This window comes from Ochotona curzoniae, unplaced genomic scaffold (genome assembly GCF_017591425.1).
Source record: "Ochotona curzoniae isolate NIBS_2020 unplaced genomic scaffold, NIBS_Ocur_1.0 contig_2599, whole genome shotgun sequence".
Classification (NCBI taxonomy): domain Eukaryota; kingdom Metazoa; phylum Chordata; class Mammalia; order Lagomorpha; family Ochotonidae; genus Ochotona; species Ochotona curzoniae.
The window spans coordinates 16,768,109-16,784,125 of record NW_024465520.1 but is presented as its reverse complement, the minus strand read 5'-3'; positions in this window follow the sequence as shown (position 1 = coordinate 16,784,125).

Here is a 16,017-nt window from a genome sequence, read left to right as displayed (position 1 = left end):
AAAATAATCCACATGATTCATCGTGCTATCAGTTAACCATGCCTCACAAGAGTTTTTCCAAAATATTTGTTAAATATTTACATCCAAATATTTTCACTAAAAATGTGATTTGCTTTTTTCAGGTACAACATATATGCTGACACATTATATACACAAATATATGTTTCTTAGTTTAAAAAGAAAATGAGCCTATGAAAGTCATTTCATTGTAATCATGGCTTCCCAAGGTATGGTAATTTACACTTACTCTGATTACAAAGTGCTCCCTGTTCAGATGCTGGAAGCGTGCAGCAGTGCATCGTTGCAAGAACAAAGAATAATTAAGTTTAATATCTATGTTAGATGACATTCACAATAAAATATAGTGTCAACTTCAGTAGTTGTTTCATTTTTTCATTAAACACATATACATGGAATTCTGACATTAATTTAATTGAAAATAAGACATGTACTATCATTGTATATGATGTGAATTAACCCATTTAGATGTTAAACATGAGATACCAATTTATGTTCAAGAATAAAGTTGTAAACAGCCAAGGATTTGGGCACCCAGAAAAGTACTTTTAAATATGATTTTATTTTTACACTGAAATTTAAAAATGTTTCAAATACCTCATTTGAATTTTGGTTGCATTTCATTCATCACTGGGTGGAAATATTGATAAAAACATATTCTGTGGTCATTTTGCTTAAATTTTTTTTTAAGAAGTACAGCTTCCAAGCAGAAAGTGTGTGAAATTTATCTTTAAGATAAAAAGAGAGTAATTATATAATTTAAATGATTTGATATAAAAATGTTCAAGATTTAATTTTGGAATTTTAGTTCTTTGAATATTTCAGCTTATGTAAGTGAATGTATATTGAGATCATCATTTCAATCAGACAGATTTATCTTTGGTAGCAGAATGATATAAAGGTAAGGAAACCTAAGATTTGGTAATGATACTGCACAAAAGTCTTTTTAAAATACAGGAAAATCATTTCATATCTTCTATCTACAGCTTATTACCAAGACGGCCATGATAACCTGGGCTGGGCTGGCTGAAGGCAAGACCCAGAACTTTCTATGCAACTTGTGTTCAGAAGACAAGCGTTGGCAAGAACCAGAAACTTAATTTCCAACTTGGGTGCAGGGGCCAACCATTTGGACTATCTGCTCTTGCTTTTCTTGTTCTGACCTACCAGTGTCCTGGGTCAGAATCCGAGCACCCACGACAGATACACTGCACGTAGGCACATCGGCAGGGTTTTGATCCACTCCTTCACGGTGTCAATCTCTCATTTTAATTTTTTAGAAAGGTCTGAGTAGAGCCTTACTGCAAATGTACTAGTATAATAAGCTTAATATTGGTCAATAGTAAATATTTTTAAATATATGTAATTTTAATTATACAGAGCATTTCCAATTCAATGGTTAACTGAATTTTCCAAATCAAAGAAGTTATTTTCACTAGTTTTTACTGCAAAAATTTTTTAAGCTGGTATGTGATGACATTTTAACTATCAGGTAAAATCAGAAACACTTGTTCATGTGTCTTTCTGTGTATGTATACATCATACTCCTACAAATGTATGTTGTATTTCTTATATTTATCCCACAAATGGTTAATTTTCATGTTCATAATTTGAATACTCTATTAATCTGCACATGGCAGCTTGCATGGAATTTAGATCAGTTAAACTGCATTTGATCAATGGGAATTGTTAGTGTCTTATACCTATTATTTATGTCCTATTGGCAATAGGTATATCAAAGTCTCACAAAGAACTAATACATTCCAGTGACACAATATGTCACTATGAGAAAACGCAGGGCCTAAGCCAACATAGAATAGGCTTGCACTTTTCTATTGGCAAAATTGGAAAAATTAAGTCAAAATTATTCAACAACAGTGAGAGAATGCAGAGGACAAACTGGAAAAGCACTCTTGAAGTTGAGAAACCCAAAGTCATAAACAGAAAGTGACTATGCTGAGAATATCGTGCTCCATGATGTCTGTAATAAAGCAACTGTGAAGAAAAGAACAATAAACCGATAATCACAACCATCAGAATATGAAATTCTTGTCAATTTAATGAACGTTGAAACAGCTAAGTTTCTTACCAACTTACTTATAACCCTAACCCACTTAGTGCAATGCAGTTATTAAATAAATTAAATGTGAAAAGTGAAAACCCTCAAAGCAGGAATTATAAAAGAAACATGAAGTTTCTAAAGAAGGTGTGGGCTTCAGCACACATTGGTGTAGACACAGAACAGAAGAGAGCCAATGTAAGTCACTTGGTAACTTTACATGGTGAGTAACACTGACACAGGCATGCCTGCATATGTATACCCACACGATAAGCACCTTTTTATTGTAAATGTGTCACCCAAGTGCCTATATTATCATGTGTTCCTAGATATTCAGACTGGAAATCCCCTAACAGTAGAGAGAATTTAATGTCATTTTACTATTTTCTCACCCCTCAAAATTTCATATTGCCTGTGCAAATTGTACATTCATCAAATTAATTTTTATGCCTTTTACATTTAAATGAAATGAGTAGATTTCACATTTTCGAGATAAATTTAGAAGCCTAGGAATTCTGCCTTCCCCCACCCTCCTTCTCTTCAATGCTCATTAAATTTGCAAAATGATTGCAATAATTTATTCACTCACTTCACAGTAATAAGCTTAGCTTTCTGAAATTTAGAGGTATCAGAATCTAGCAAGTAGAAGGAGAAAAGCAAAGAGTAAGATTATGTGCAACAGTGAACTAAAATGATGTATTATGTATAAAGCTATGCATAATAACGAACTAAAATGAAGAACGCAGATCCTAATGTTACCCATGAAAATAGATCTTTCTGTACATACCTGCTCATCCCCCACGTGCTGTGCTCACCCACCCTAGCGACTGCATTTGCTGTACTCTGTTTAGTAGTTGTCACAGATCACGGACAAGGTACAATATTTGGCTTATTCCACAAAACAGAATGGCTTCCAGCTGTCCATCTATCTATTTCATCTGCCAATGTATGAGTTACTCGTGATGTATATGCTCAATACTCATTCACTTAGGTGTATAAATACTGGATTATGACTCTAAATTATACAAACTGAAAATAAGAAGATTTATATTACAGAGACAGACAAGCTGTGAAGAAAGAGCTCACACACAAAAAGAAAAAAAAAAGAAAAAGAAACAAAGAGAAAAAGAAAAAAAAAAAGGTTCTGTCATCGTCAGGGGTTAAATTCACAGGAGAGATTAAACATAGCCAGATTATCTTTGCTGAAGTGAAAGCTGCCCATTTGGCAACGTAATGGCGGATGCATGTTAAATATTTGTCTAAACAGACATTGGATGATATCCAGTGAACACTAATGGAAATTTTAAAAATTGAAACAAACGTATCATTATGATAGAAGTGATAAAACTGAGAGAGGATATGAATCAATGTTGACCTTTAATGGGAGATCTCTTTGTTCCGGTCTTTGAAATTTTCAGTGAATTTACAACTGATCTAAAAATACGCTGTTAATTAAGAGAATTTCATAAAGTGCAGTATTTTTTGTTTGTTATTAAGCATGAAATATAAAAATGTCCCCAGTTAATTACAAATCATGTAAACAACACTCCCCACGTCTTCTCCACACAGCCCTCCATCGGCCAAGTATGTCAATTTTCCACTTTTATGCTTGCGTAGCATTGAAGTACTTTTCCTTGTAAAGTCTTTTACAATAATGTTTTCTAGTCATTTGTGTTTTATTCTGATCTCCACCTTCCCCTTTGTGGTTTCTGAGTACCTGAAGACGGCGTGATTCTCAATTGGTTCATGATTATACTAGCAGCATAAAACATAAGGCTCAACATGATGCTTTAGCTATTGAAAATATGAATAGATACTAAAATGTTCTAGAATAAATTCATTTGTTTGACATTATGTTTAAGTGCTACTATGTCCTGTATTTTCTAGCCCTCAAAATGCCAATGACACTGTGAAACAAAAAAAAATAAATGTAACAGATATACGGTTTATTTTGTGAATTGGATGGTAAAAACACACATTGAGGAATGAAAACATCAGCAAATAGTGAGAACTGAATGTAAGGAGTAACGTTTGGGTTATAGCCATAATCTGTGACATTATAATTATTTGTATATAAAAATAGAAAGCTCAGTGTATCAAAACTTTGGCAGATTTTATGAGGTCACTTGTTGAGATTCATGCGGAAAGTATTTCAACATGAATTTTAAACGCGAGAGGAGTTAGGTGGCCATGTGGATTTCTTGGTTACAAATCTCATATACTGTAGGTATCCAATAAAAGTGATCATTTTTTTTCTGCTTCTTGGGACATTCTTGAGAAAGTATACATGAAATACATTAGATGTATCTTCATTCTTTTTTTACAATTGTAATTTTGTCTCATTTTTATTGATAAATATTTAATAAAAACTTAGCTTGTGAACTTTTTTTAATCTCAAAATTGTGATAAGTAACCTAGAGCTGCATATCTAGTCAGTTCTCCTAAGCATAAGCATGAGTTAACCTCACATTAAATCATTCCATAATGAAAATTAAAAGTTTGCGAAACATACATGCAAGTAATACCAATTTATTTCACAGTCTTTCAGTAATGGCCAACAAAATAAATAATTTGGCTTTCAACTATGAACAATTCCATTTTGTTGAAGACCCTACCAGATGAGAAATCAGAGTTGCTAAACTACAGGTAGTTTATGGAGGAAAAAAGTGCAAAATTCTATGACTTTGTTTTTATTAACTTGCACAAATTATTCGTGTTTGTATTAGTTCTATACCCATTTACGGTATTAAAAGTCAGGTCCAAATTAGTTGTATAATGCTTTTGAAAGGAAATAGGAAACCCACCACTATGAGCCTTTAAAATTTTTTTTTTTAATTGGAAAGCCAGATTTATAGAGAGAAGGGAAAATAGATAGAAAGATTTTCCATCCTCTAGTTCACTCCACAAGTGAGCAACAACAGCCAGAGTTGAGTTGACCCCAAGCCAGGAACTTCTTCCAGGTCTCCCATGCCGGGGCAGGGTCCCAAGGCTTTGGACCGTCCTCCAAGGAAACTGCACCCATAATGAGATCCCAGGATGCAATGCGAGGAGTAAACTGCAAAGCTACTACTCCAGGTTGAAGTATTGTAATTCTGATAGTTATGCAGAACCATTTGCTTGAAGATAACTGACTAATTTATTGGATAAATATTCTTCAACAAGCATCCTGATTCTGATAGTTATGCAGAACCATTTGCTTGAAGATAACTGACTAATTTATTGGATAAATATTCTTCAACAAGCATCCTGATTTGTTGTGTTGCTTCACACTAGAAAACTGTGGAGAACAACCCAAAACCTTGGGCCCTGCACTCCCTTGAGAGACCCGAAAGAATCTCCTGGCTCCTGACTTCAAATGTGCTTAGCTCCAGTATTTATGGGCACTTGGTGAGTGAATCAGCAGATGGGAACTCTGTTTTTCTGTCTCTTCATCTTTCTGTAAATCTCACTTTCCAATAATAAATCAATACATCTTAAAGAAAAAAAGGATATGGGAAGAGGAGCAAGTTGGGTTAAGGAAAGATACCCTTCGAATCTGAAAGCAGGTCTAATAAATGACATCTTACTTCATGCTCCTGTTGCAGAATACACGAGCTGCATTATCGATATAGAACACTGACCCATACCTCACAGTTCAGGAGGCTGCAGTATCTGAACTCTACAATGGACTTGCTGCCTCATCCCATCATGCAAAAGAGGACACATGTTTGCAAGAATGATTAAGGTGGGGATTCAGTTGCAATCTGAAATACATCATGAAACTCCCATGAAATAAAGGAACAGAATATTTGATGATATTGAAGACAACGGTCATTCTTTCAGCCTGGGATTTTTACTGAGTCACACGACCTGCATCTCCATGTCCCATCTGAGATAACTCTATTATCTCTTAACAGCTTTTAATTAACTATATTATTTTGAAGTTCAAAGACACATGTGTGAAGCAACTAAAATTACACTAATGCAGTAGAAATAAAAAATGTTATCTTTGTACCATATTAACATATCTATATTTGATGATCTTCTGATGAACTAAAATTATCTCCAAAACAGCTGGTGATTGTCGCGAACACCTAGCCGGGTTACTCGAACAAACGCCCCGGGTAGAGAATGGATGCTTGCAATCAAGCGTTTATTCGAGGGAGCACACACCACACAGGATGTGGGAAAGCCACCAAGAGCACCTCTTGACTTCAGAAATCTGCTGGGCTTTGGCTCCGGTCTAGTGGGAGCCTGCCGGCTTTGGTGACTGGGACCAAGGCATGGGTTTTGATACAATTCAGTGGGCCAAGCAAGCAGTTGTTACAATGTTTTGAATGGTTATTACATGTTTACAATGTATTTTCATTGGTTACTTTCACTTCACAAGCATGTTTACTTATTTCCAATTGGTTATAACTTATCTATCAGTAACACTTGCTTCTCTTAGTTCTGCAAAACATATTTTTTCATATATTTATCAGGACACATTTCTTCTCTTCTTACCATTTTTGCCAGAACTTGTTTTTCATGACATGTTTACTTGCATTCGAACTTCTTGACAGGAGTGATAGGAGAGGTGATTTCATCTCACCAGTAGTCTAGGAAGATGGAGTCACTCAGCTCCAAGGTTTTAACATACATACTATATCCATTACTAAGTCACAGCATAATTTACATTAAAGGTCTATTATTATAGCTATTTCTGGGTCATCAATCTCAGACAACAGTGTAGTAATATTAAGGAAACAATTGAGGTTATTAATAATGTTACTTTCCATATCTCCCATAGATTCATTTTTATGTACACCCATATTGAGTATGTATCGATGGAACAGTGTAGATGCAGATGGGAGTAAATGAACACTTACAACCAGACTGTTCCTATCAGTGATGCTAAGAAAAATTACTAATAATTTGTTCACTTTTGATATGCTTTTTAGCTCATTTATCGTTAAATTTAGCCAGTTGAGAACATGTCTAAAGATATAATAATCAGAATTACACTTATCTAGACATTCAGTATACTAAAACAGTGTGATTCTTGCCTAAAGGCATAGTCAAGTACTTTCTGCGATTTAGTTCCAATATTTCCTAAAAACAAGGATTTCTCAAAAACTAGAATAAGTTAAACATATGTAAACGCGTGCACACTTAATAATTGTGTATGACACGATGAGCTATTCTTGGTTTGTCATTCTAACATTGAGAAGACATATATAACCTGAAAAATAAGAAAGTTAGTTTCCTGGGGAAGGCGTGTAGCCTAATCGTTCAAAAAGCACAGAAAGTGTGTAAAACACCTGACTAAAACTTCTGATTTCAGATGCCTTCTAAAGCAGGGGCTGGGAGGCAGCGGTGGTGTCCAATAAACTGTTTTTCATCAGACCAGCTTCAATTACTTAATTTATTGATTGCAGCTGCACCAGTCCTCGTCATTTCAAGTAATTGTGGGTGAACCAGTAGATGGAAATTCTCACTGCCTTTCATGTAAATAGATACTATTTTAAGAGAATAGAAAACTTTGTAAGCTAACCCCATTTCCAATTTTCATATACTTTAAAACATGTAGCTGAATATAAGGTAAAAGGTGGACAGGGTGCCGTCCAAAATTGTCTGCTTAGTACCAAGATGGTGCCTTTTGCATAAGCTGAGCTACAGCCCAGAAAAACAATCGCTTACAATACTGCCATATCCATTTTCTGATGAGCCTGTTTTCATTTTGTCCAACTATAGCAATATATTGTGTTTTAAAAGTTTCTTTTAAGTAGCTTTAATCTGTAAAACTCCAAAAGAGTAACTAAAATAAATACCACCGAGTACAAAAATAGCATTATATTATTTTACTGCAAAATTACCAATGTGGCTATTTGGAAGCATTCTGATCCAAAATAATAAGCTCTGTTGTTTTCTTAACACTATGCAGGGTGAGGGATCCACATGGGTATATTATAAATTTCTACCTAGTGAGACTATTTATTTTAATGACACACTTGCACTTTAAATAATTTAAATAATCGTTTCTTGAGAAGCTTACAATGTTATTACATGAAATTTTACTTTAAGTACTTAGACATGGGGCATAATGAATACTTTGCAAATGGGTTGTGCATTTCAACATTCAGTTAAAATATGTATTCAAGTATTTAAATCATAAGTATAAATAATACACACATATCCATACGTTTATACAATGTATAATCAGTATGTACTTAAAGCAATCGAATTGCTGTAGCTAAACATTTTTCCCTATTTTATAAAAGTTGATTTTTTTTGCAAAGGAGCAGTGTGGAGCTCCCTTGGAGAAAAGCTATGCCTTCGGGAGATTTTATAATGAGTGACTTGGCATTTTTTCTGAAAGTGCTTGTACTATTTTGAGAAAAGGATATACAGTAGGATGGTTGCCAGCCGTTCACATTGTTCTGATTTCTGAAAAGCAGCTTCCTCTGTTTCAGAGCATAATTGATTTTTTAAAATAGTGCTCCCTTAGCTGTGGGATTTATTTTATATAATTTTCACTTTCTTTTCCCAAACAGATGTTTAATTGCTTTCTGCAGCAATACCCATAATTAAATACAGCAGTACTTTCAAATAATAGTTTAATATTTTATAGAGAAATAAAATATTAATGGTAAGTATCTTTTGCAAATATTATGAAACTATCAAAAGAAAATGTCCTCCATGGCAATGTTCCATGCAGAAAATAAACCTACATATATGAAAGTCTGTCATAATTATATACATTTGGCATTGTAGCTATCATGGGCAAGGATCTGAAAATTAGTAACAGGATATGATGTTATTGAACTGTAGAGAATATTGTAAACAAAGAATTGGAGAAATATTAAAGGAATAATTAAAAAAAAAAACTTTTAGCATTGTTTCCATGCAGTGCTTTAGTTAGACACATAGTTATCCAGATAGCAAATATTTCCTGGAGTTTACGTGACAAATGTGATGTCCTATGTGGGCGCACATTATTCCCAATTAAAATTATGGAAGGCTACACAAAATGAAGGGAAGAGCATGGTGAAAATTCACATGGGTTGTCTACCAGAGCAAAGTGTTATCCAGTTGTTGAAGAAAACAAGGCTGTAGTGTCCAACACCATGGCCATCTTCTTGTTATGCCTTAACTTACATTTTCTGCAATTTCCTATATTTTTCTTAGCTCATGATGATTTATTGCATCACAATGTCTAAAAACTTTTTGCAAAACAACTTGATTATGTTGCTTCTCATCATTTTGCCTTTCTACCCTTTTTTCTCTCCCACTATTAGTATTAGCTTTGTGTATTTCTTTTCTTTTTCCCATTTATTTTTCTTTCTTCATTTGTTCTATCAGAATCCATCATTTTTTCTCAAATTGTAAACATAATTATAGAACTTACAGATAAATGTTTAAATAGTTGGAATCTTGTCCTTGAATAGCACTAACCCATAGCCTAAATGTAACTCCCTCCGTGTCCTCTCTGGGACCCTGCAGACACTCGTCTCTTCTACTCAGCATCAGTGAGTTCATTTTCTGACTAAGTGTATTGATTTCCTTCTAAAATGTACCTTTTTGTGACATCTAACTTTTCCCCTTCAATTTTACTATGGTTTCCTACTCTGGAGGAGCTACTGCATAGACACAGATTGGCCGAGTGGCTTGTCTGGCCGTTCCTGTCTGTTGTCTTTCCGCACCATCTTTTGGGAACAGTTCTGTTCTGCCACTCTTCCAATGTAAACGTCTGTCAGTTCCTGGGGAGCTCTGTCCTTCTGCTGTTATTTTATTTCCTTGTGGCAGCTAAGATTTGTATCACCTCACAGAAATCAACCATCTTGGATCCCCTTTTCACCCATCAGCTTCTGTGGTACTTGTCATCCTTGAAATGTCTTCAGAAATTCTACAAATCTAAACAAATTTTAAAAATCCAAAAAGAAGTAACAAGAGTCAAATTGCGCTTTTTCCATTTCACCCCATGTTACTTAAAGAGCTTAGCACATTCTCATAAAGGCTTCATTTCTTTGCTACATACTATTTTTAGATAGCCTTGTGCATATAATTCAATATATTGCTAATTTTCAAATTATGACAGTGTAGGACATTGCAAGGCTTTGCTCTATTAGCTAATGCCCACAGAATATTAGGAACACTACAAAGGCAGGTAGTTGTGTCTGCATCACGATAACGAAGAATAAGACGGTACTATCAGTGATCTATGAATTTCATACTTACATTGACTTAATTAAATGACTAGGGCTGGGTGTTTGTCACAGTAATTGAGATGATGCGTGGATGATCCTTTTCCAAAATCCACGTGCCTGGTTCCTATTCCCAGGTTCATTTTGATTCTGCACACCTACTAAGGAAGATCCACACATGGAGAGGCAGTGGGCAATGGCTAGATGCTTGCTCACTGACACCTCAGCGGAAGACATGGATTGAGTCCTGGTCTCTTGGCCTGTGACTGGCCCAGCCCGGCTGTACCAAGTATTTTGATGAACGAACCATCAATGCAACTGTCACGTGAAACATGTATCATTTGTGTTGGGAACATTCAAATTGTTCCTTTTTGGTTAATATTTAGAGAACAGATGTTGTGAATTTTAGGTATGGTACTCCAAGGATAAAGTCACACTTTGTCTCTTCCTTCTCCTTTCTTTGCTTTTTATCTTTCAATGATATGTGATAACATATTCTGAATGTACTTGTAACCACAGGCTCAATGCTTGTTTAAACAGAGTTCTAAAAATGAAAGAACCTAGACCACTGGTATGTTGAGACATGGATGAGGTATGTAGACAGAATCAGATCCAAATGATCTGCGTATCTTGTTACATATTGCTCTTGTAGTCTATATTACCTTCAACCAGATAAAATACATATTTGTGTTTTTAGTCCAGCTTATTTTACTAAATGCTGTGGTCGCCATGTGAATCTGTTCTTGTTCTTCTTACCAATGCACAATATATTTCACAATATTTTTGTATGAGTACTTAATGAATATGACAAGCCGTTTGGCAAAATTTCAGATACGTTAGAAGCACTTTCTCTTAAATTCTATTTTTTAATATTGTTACATAGTTGAGAAGGATGGACGTCCGTAGGTGGCCAATTAGGATTGTGTGGGTGGAGGTACACAAGAAAGTGGGCGGGGCAATAGATTTTTTTTTTCTTTTTCTTTCTCTTAGTGGATACAGCTTCCACATAGTTCTGCCCCCTTCCCATTGCTCACACAAACTGAATGTCGTGGCTGAGGTCCTCATCGTACCAAAGACCCAATCTTCATGCACATCGGAAGTGCCATGGCCTAGTGGAGCTGACGCCCAATGAGTCTCACCATGTCCACCACCAGCTCTTGCTTCTGTGTGTGGCAGCATTTGCTGTAACCTAGCCTAGTTCAGTATGTTTTAGAAATACATCCATGTAATATACCATTGGCACTATCAAATCAAAGTTGTAGAACACATAAATAAGAAAAGAAATGTATTCATCACTAGCTTTAGAAATAACATGAATTGCAGATTTAGCCAAAAAGTAGTTAATATGGATGCGTAAGAATATAAAGGAAAATATAGACATACTATCTTGGGGGATTTCTGACCTCCAAAGAGATGTGGTGGTGGTGTTGTTCCTTGGCACAAACCACCAGGGACAGTCTGGATTAGCATGCCTGCTTACCGGAAAGCAAGTACAAACTTCACACACACACACACACACACACACTAAGGAAGAGGAAGGCAGAAGGGTGTCTCCTGACAGTCCCCTTATCCAACAATGACACTTCATTTGGCTAGAAGGCATGTCTATCCTTCTAGACCATGCAATCATGTAAGAGTTCACGTGCAACATGCATGGCTGTCAGTTATGTAGCAGGTCAAGTTTACCATATGGGGCTGTGGGTCAGCTGAAGGTCACATACACCATGTGCACCTGGCAGCCAGCGTGGGACCACATGACTTCTCAGAATGTCTGATCAAGGAAGTCCCAGCATAGACCCTACAAGGACAAAGAGAAACTAGGGCTGAGTCCACCGCTGTCACCTGTGTAGCCATGATTAGGTCAGGTTGAGGTCTCAGTGAGACAAGACCATTGCCAGTGGTACCCCTGGGACATGGTGTTTGTGTCCCTATGACCTTCCACATTGGCCAAGGAGGCAGGCATCCAGGGGTGGTCTCTTATCTCACAATAAAATAATATAATATTTAGCTCCGTGAGTATATCCTTGTGTTGCACTAACTGGGATCACATATGGGTCTCATGGGAGACCCATAGAAAACTCCTGGCTCCTGGTTTCAGATAAGTTTGACTCTGGCTATTACAGCCACTTGAGAAATGAACCAGCAGACAGAAGATCTTTCTCTCTGTCTCTCCTTCTCTCTCTGTAAATCTGTGTTTCCAATAAAAAATAAATGAATTGGGCCCGGCACGGTGGCGCAAGTGGTTAAAGGTCCTCGCCTTGCACGCCCGGGATCCCATGTGGGCGCCGGTTCTAATCCCGGCAGCCCCGCTTCCCTTCCAGCTCCCTGCTTGTGGCCTGGGAAAGCAGTCGAGGACGGCCCAAGGCCTTGGGAACCTGCACCCGCGTGGGAGACCCAGAAGAGGCTCCTGGCTTCGGATCGGCATGGTATCGGCCCGTTGCGCTCACTTGGGGAGTGAATCATCGGATGGAAGATCTTCCTCTCTGTCTCTCCTCTCTGTATATCCGCCTTTCCAATGAAAAAATAATAAAAATAAATCTTTAAAAAATAAATGAATTAAAAATTAAAAAGAAGGGGGGGATTTATGTGCCTAGGCAGCTGCATCATTAAAAATAAATATATACACTTATAAGTAAAATACATTTGGGAGAATTACAATAAAATGTGATATAACAATCTTTTGAAAACGGTAAACTAAGACAACTGAAAATAACAGACAGAAATACCAATCAGTTGGGAAAATAGGAAACATAAGGAGTTTTTATTTTAAGTTATACTGCCAGACTCCATTGGAAAAGGTGAGGTCATGGACAGTTTGAAAGTAATGTTGTTTGCTGAGATTATGAGCTAATGTAACTTGTGAAAAGTTAGTGCTTAGAACAGTCATCCTGTGAAGGATGCTATGCTACTGAGTGTTGTCAGAGGAAGCCATTTGCCTTTTTTGACAGAATTCACTTGGAAAATACTCAGGGGTGCCATGGGAAGCTGCCAGTGGGGAGATGCAGTGGTGGCTGGCTGCAGCATTCTACATAAACCTGCCAAATTCACTCCAGTGGTGTGAAGAAAACCCTTCCTGCATTCACTTGCATTCCAAAACTCCACAATACATCTCAAGAAAAACAAAGAACTTTAGATTTTCAACTGAAAGCCATAGTCCACACCGATTGAGGTCCACAGGTTTGAGCATTTGACTACCTCTCTACAGATACCTAAGCACCTATTTAAGATGTTTTTTTTTTTTTAATGTGGGGATGTATTTCTGTTTAGCAATACATTGGCATCCTTTCTCGGAAAGCAGAGCGTCATGCAGAGATCTTCTGGACACTCTTTCATTCCCCATGGCCTGTAGCAGCCTAGGCTGGGCTGGTTCGAAGCTAGGTGCTAGAATGCAGCAGATGTCTCCCAGTAGCTTAGCATGAAGCATTCAGATACATCATGCTTGAGATGTTAGGGAGGAGTCACAAGGCTCTGCTCCAGGTGTGGATGCAAGGGCACTGCTCTCTCCGGGGACCCACTCAACTCTGCCTGCCCCCTTGGTGTTTAAAATGTTAAAGTAGATGAGATGACCAGGCACTGCTGCTGACACCACATTGGAAGTTCAGCCCTGGGTCTGCACAGAGCTTGGGCATGCCGGCCCTATCCTAACTCCCTAGTCAACAAAGCAGTGGTGTGTTTCAGATCCCAGCATGGTGCTGGCCTGTCCTGCTGAGTGGACTGCATGTCTCTGCATCATGTCCATCCCCCACACCTAACTGGAGAAGACTACTTTATAGACAGAAGAGATGTTAGCACTTTTTCCCTCACGAGGTGCATTCTCCCTTTGAACATATTTCAATACTTTTAGGTTTTAGAAGCCTCACTAGCATCTCTATGAATTATGATGAATAACGAGTCTAGCAAAAAGGAACCAGAGCAAGCATGTCATTGGCGGTGAGAGACACAAACATTTGAGTCCTCACCACTGTGAGCAACCGAATTAAAAGTGGAGCGAGGACTCAAACTCAGAACCGGCACACAAATGGGATCCTGGCACATGCAAGGCAAGGACTTCAGCCATTATGCTACTGCCCCAGGCCATGGGATAATTCTCACTCTATTAAATGGGCACCATGATAGCTTCAAGCATTCCTTAGAAAAGAATTAGGATCATAAAGTATATTTAACAGCTATAATTTTTGTGTGTATATATTCATGTATAACAATATAATAACTTATGATGCTGGTGCTGTGGCACAGTAGATTAAGTCACCAATTCTATTGCTAGGCACCTATATGTTTTTCAATTTCAGGAATGGCTACTTCACGTCCAGTTCACTTGGGGAAACATCCCAGATGGTGCAAGTGTTTGGGCCGCTTCTCTCCAGGAGTTGACCTGAATGAACTTCACTCCTGATTTGGCCCAACATAATGCTTGCCATCATAGCCACTGAGAGAGTAAGCCACTTTAATGAAATGCTTCTCTGTCTCTTTTTGTCTGAAAGCCTATCTTTTGAATAAATTAATAAAATCTATCTTTAAAAATGTATTTCACTGAGTGTTACAATTTCCAATTGCACCCATTTTGCTGCAAAAAACAGGTTGCATTTTCCTATGGCCACTAACATTTCATAGTATGTATATATCACATTTTTTTTGTCCAGTTATCAGTTAACAGATCTGGGTTCATTCCATATCCTAGTTATTGTGAATTCAGCAGCAATAACATGGAGGCAAAATAACTCTCTCCTATGATAATTTCATTTTATTTGGTAAGTATTTTAGGTGAAATAAGCCAATCTTAAAAGAAATGCATATCAATATTTTCTCTGATATGTTGCATCTAATACAGACCACAATAAATGCATAGGAACGTCACAGTCACATTGGGATACAATTGCATGTTTAGGTCATGTTTATATTCCAGTTTTTACTTATTGAGCATTATGACCTGTAACAACGGACTGGATTAAAATGATGTCTCTCTGAAAGGCCATGCAGAGAGTGGAAGGCAGACGTTATCATGAATGGAAACAAGACTGAAGAAAGTGTAGTTGTCTTCTTGGGACTGAATAATGGGATGCATAGAATGTGTTCTCTTTATAGTATTTTGAAATGAAAAAAATATAACCTAAAACTTGTAGGAAAAGCATAACCAGCAATAAAAAAAAGTCATAAGGCTATCATTAATCCTACGTGATTTTTCTTTATTAACTCAATAACTTCAGGCAGATTTGAGAATTGGTTTAAATGACATATTAAAAAACAAAAAACGAAGTAAATTAGAATGATGATAAAAGAATGATGATCATCTAGCCGAAACACTTTGTTAAGAGGAAAACACGAGGGCCCTGTGTGATAGCGTAGTGGTTAAAGTTCTCACCTTGCATGCCTGGGATCTTATATGGGCCCTGGTTCTAATCCTGGCGGCCCCGCTTCCCATTCAGCTCCCTGGTTTGGGAAAGCAGTTGAGGACGGCCCAAAGATTTGGGACCCTGCACTCGAGTGGGAGACACAGAAGAGCCTCCTGGCTCCTGGCTTCAGATTGGCTCAGTTCCAGCTGTTGTGGCCACTTGGGGAGTGAATCATCAGATGGAAGATCTTCCTCTCTGTCTCTCTGCCTCTCTGCATATCTGACTTTCCAATAAAAATAAATAAATCTTTAAGAAAATAAGAAAAACATGAACTAAATGTTGTCTGAAATGAAATGTTAGTATGTATTATTATGACATTGGCATCATTGTGATTTCTGTTGGAATGATTCATTTTTTGGAGGTTCTTTTGGCTGCCCAGACATTC